A 4,913-nucleotide genomic window follows, 5' to 3' on the forward strand; every position below is an offset into this window, starting at 1 on the left:
ATTTTTTTTTTAGTTGTACCAGAAACCAATAATCGGATCCTTTTTCAGAGGCAGGGATCAAAACAGGTGATAAAATGTCAAAAAATTTTGTGATCATCATCTGTGTCTTTCCAAACTGTGTGCGCGCTAGTGTGTGTATGCCTGAGAGAGAGAGAGAGAGAGAGAGAGAGAGAGAGAGAGAGAGAGAGAGAGAGAGAGAATCCGGAATTAATATTTATTTGCTATCTAATTAAGATATCTTCTTGTCCAATTATAGGTCCTTTTGATTGCACATCTCTGGTTTAATTGTGTTAAATAAGCTCAGAAAAACAGAGACTTGAGCGCTAATTTACGTTCAATGATTATCAAAAAGGAAAACAGCCATTTAAAAAGAAAGAACTCAATTCATTCTCTAATTAAGATTCGCTAAGATTTAAAAAATTCTTAAAGAAGAGGAAAAATCTCATTCTGACAATAGCAGCCCGTTTTCATTACTTGGGATATGTGGCCAGAAATGGTCTTGTTACCCACCCGGCATTATGGGTGATGAACATGTCTATTATCCTGTCCCAGAGGAGGAAGATTGGGGCCAAGTCATAAAGAAAAGCAGGAGAGTTGGGGACGAAGGAATGGGCCTATTTCTGGATCTTCCTTATTTAATCCCTTAATGAGTCTCAAGCCGCTAAGTCAACCTGACGTAATCCTGAAAAAGGATGGCCTCTAATATGAAAGTGAGATTATAGCTAAGAGTCCATCGATCAAATCCCTTCAAAGAGTAAGAGGATGATGAAGAGGCAACAGCAAACATACGGTCCCTTGATGCCCTGAAGCTGCGGCTGTTTAGAACTCTGCGGGAAAATGCACTTGGGAAGAAAACACCGTCGTAAATCCCAGCGTCTAATAGGGAAGGCTTTTGAAAGGCAACGCCACCATACATTAGGGACCTGAATTAGCCTTCGGGAAGAAGGAGACGCTCCTAACTTACTAACACTTAAGAGAAGAAGAGGAGGAGGAGTAGGATAAGGCTGGACATAATGAGCGTTTGAGCTCATAAACTGCGCACTGGAAACTTCCAAGGAAGGCAGGGCTTTCAGTTGCGATGGGAAGATCATCTCGAGAGCTTTGGCTATTAGAAAGAGATAGGGGGCTTTACATCTCTCATCCAGAGAAATGTCTTCAATTAAGTTTGTAAAGAGGCAATTGGAGATCCAAAATCTGAATGATATTTGCATCTCATCGAAGACAAAAGGGGCTGAACCGAGTTTAATGCAATTTTCGACTGCCAGCATTTGAGCGTTACATCAGCCAAAATATATCAAAAATTAGATCTTTACATGGAAATCTTTATAAGGAATTTTGACTATATTGAAGATATGAAATATGCACCTGGATTGTAAAATAAAGGAAATTACTTAATAGACATTGAAGTGTGCTACATTACTTTGAACTTTACACAGAAAGATAATTTTCTGAGGATTCAAAATTTATTGAAATTTAAATATACATGATTAATATACCTAAAAAAATTACAAAAGAACATGTTTGTTTTATTTTGGTTGCATGAATGTTACAAAGCGAAATAAAAAACTTTTTTAAAATCAATGCTTTAAGCTTTCATCTGATAGTTCTATGTATGATCTCCCACCAGAGGTTCTTATGGTCCTTTTCATCTACCTTTTCTTGTTCTTTACCAAGGACCTTTATTTTGTAACTTCTCTCACTTTCGCCAATTATTTAAGCTTCAAGATCCCATCTTTGCTCCCCTCCTAGCCGTATCTAATGATTGGACCCAATCTTGTGGGGTTCCTTTATAAGTATCAACTGTTACATTTCATTTGTAATTTTACTTAGTTAACAACATTCTTCATATCTTCTTAAGAAGGACTTAAACCTCATAGTATTTAGTGTCAAGTAGTTGAATAATGATTTATATATTTTAAACTGTCGTAACTGTCTGTTTCCTTTTTCTTTATTTATTTATTTATTCATTTTTTTTTTATAAAGGCCGAAAAGTAGAAACGTAGTATTTCGCAGTACAGCTACTTGAGAGATGCATAAACCCCCTCTGTGGACATTGTTCAACCTTACGTGGAGTACACCTGCCTATATACTATAGTGTTTCTGTCTAGATTTCTTGAAGATTTTTGATTTAGGGACTGTGACATTATGTGTGTGTGTGTTTGTGTGTGTGTGTGTGTGTGTGTTTGTATTATATATGGAATTGCCTCATGGCATAGGTTATGAGACCCAGATATTGGTGAGACAGAGGAAATATCCCAGGTCACGAAATGTATAACGCTGCTATAAGTTTGCATTGAAGTAGTGTTATTTTTATCCAAGAGAAATGCAAATCATCGTTTTTAAATAAGTGTATGATACTCTTATTACAGGACTCAGGTTTCAAAGTTGAGAAAAATGCAAATTACTGTTTTTTTTTCTTTTTTTTATGGTCTGGTATACAGTATGTTTTATGACTGGCTTAACAACAGCTGTGATGTAATCTCATACAGCAGTATCAAGGTGGAGTGTGATATCCTATTTGAAAAAAAAAAAAAAATTTCAAGTTTATTAGGGTATACTGTATTTATATAAGATTGTGAGACATTGTTTATTGATGATAATTTTCATGTACATGGTTATACTGATAATTAGGGTTATTCTCTCACGAATACAAACTTAAAGAGTTATTTAATAGAGTACATGATTTAGGCGAACCTGAACACAGACGTTTAATTTCTAACGAGATGATTGCACCTGCTGGCGAGTGGGTGGTTGGCCCCCAGTCATCCCCTTGTGATGAGTTTAGATTATGGCGTGGCCTCCTCTGCAATGGGTGGCGTTTGTAAAGAAGAAAAAATAATCTAGTTAGGCTTTAGACCTGACTACGTCTAATCTGATGCACAAGAAACTGTACTGCTCCTTTGTTCTCTTCTGATGGTGCGGTCTCATTCAGATTCCCGTCAGGCTGGGCCCCCTGCAGGAATTCAGGAAGAGGGAGGAGATTTTGACTTATGCATGGTAGGTTGTGGACTTGTTTTTGTATCAATGGCATCCTGTCAACAGAGAAGCTTCTGGAGGTGCTTGGTGATGAGAGGACTTTGAAGTCTTTCCTTACTGCACTTCCCTCTTTGGCTGGTCTTATACAGCAGCGAAACCCAACTTTCTACAAGACCGTCATAGTAATTTTATCATGTTCATTCCAAGGTATTCCGTATTTCACACTGCATATTGCTCGTTTATTGTCTAATCCACACTATCGAAGTACTTAATGTAGAGAACAAGATAGTCTTCAGTTTCCTCTTGAAAGCCATAATATCTTCAGTCTTTCATATGTCTACTGGGAGCATATTGTATAGTCTCGGGCCCGTATATTCAAACGCTCTAGAGCCTAGAGTAGACATATATGTAGGTTCCAATGATTTGAAACCATCTGCGTCTATTCTTGTGTCAACGCAATTTTCTAGCTGCACATGTAGAAATTTTTTGAGATATTTTGGACATCCGGTTCTGATAATTTGATGGGTTATTGTACATATTTTATAGTTAATTCTTGCTTTAATATGCCGCCAGTGTAAATCAATTAGTATGGGAGTCATCCTTTCTCGGGGTGGGACACCTTTTATCAGCCTTGCTCCTCTGTTTCTTGTCTTTTGTAATTTCTTAAGTTGCACTTTTGGTAAATTGTAGTAGATGGAGTTAAAGTACTTAATCCTGGTAATAACAAAGTTTATCACAAGTTTCTTTACAGAATGTTTATCCAGGTACTTCGCTATAAAAGCAAAGTTTCTAAGATCATAACCAACTGATTTACTACATTATTTATTGGGACATTGAAAGACAAGTTACAATCAAGAGATGCACCTAGATCACAAACTTTACTAGATATCGAGACAGAGTTATTTTTAATGTTTACTTGAATATTACCCAAGTTTCTTAAGACCCTGTTTCGTCTTTTTTCCTTTGGGATTAGTTCTCCATTCAACGGAAAATCTAACGGCCTCATACATTATTTAATATGAAAGTTGAAATTTGAATTTTAAAGTTTCCTACAACTATTGAAAACCTATTCTGTTCTGATATATCACAGCTGCTGATATTAGAATTATGTATTTATATATAAAAAAAGTTTGAATCTAGCAGTAAGTAGAAGGCTCATTCACTTCCACACCTTACCATTACTTACAGACCATCATTGTGCTTAACTCCATACTAACCAACCAATCATGAAAAAAGACAAATCATGTGCAAAACACACTTCTTTCCTCAGTGTTATTTGAAGTAGTTTGAATAATAAATCCATCGCTGCTTTTGCTTTTAATTTTTCATTTGAAGTAACTTCCAAATGAGAAATAATGATTGATTTTAGTAAGCCGATGAGTCATATGCAAGCGTAAATTGAATTATTCTTTAATAACCAATTGTAATTTTAGAGAAATAAGCATAATACGATAATTTCTCGCTGCCTTCAATCTTATAGCAATTCTATGTTTCTGATAGTTTATCATATATCTTCATATTACATTATCGTTTATTAAAAAGATTATTTTATTGAATATGTTAAATTCCCTGCAGTGACTGTACTGTATTTTACAGCTAAAAAACTTAACAGCTCTCTCTAAACACTAACACAAGTTAAGCAATTGAATTCGCTCCTTCATTGTATTCGTACGTCCCCGGGCTTTTATTTTACGACAGGCATCGACCATGGTATTAGACGTCTGCTTTATTACAATGGTTTATAAATTCCTCTTTTGTTTCTCGAAAAATCAGTCTATATTAGAATATGTGGTTATGATCTTGGCGAAGAATAATTTATTTTATGTTTTCCTTTCTTTTATGATTTCTCTGGTATTGATTTAGTAGTTATATTCTAAGAATATCAAAGCCAACGGAGAATTCTCTTAGCGTGGAGGGAGATAAAACAATTAGTCACC

This window comes from Palaemon carinicauda, chromosome 4 (assembly GCF_036898095.1).
Source record: "Palaemon carinicauda isolate YSFRI2023 chromosome 4, ASM3689809v2, whole genome shotgun sequence".
Classification (NCBI taxonomy): domain Eukaryota; kingdom Metazoa; phylum Arthropoda; class Malacostraca; order Decapoda; family Palaemonidae; genus Palaemon; species Palaemon carinicauda.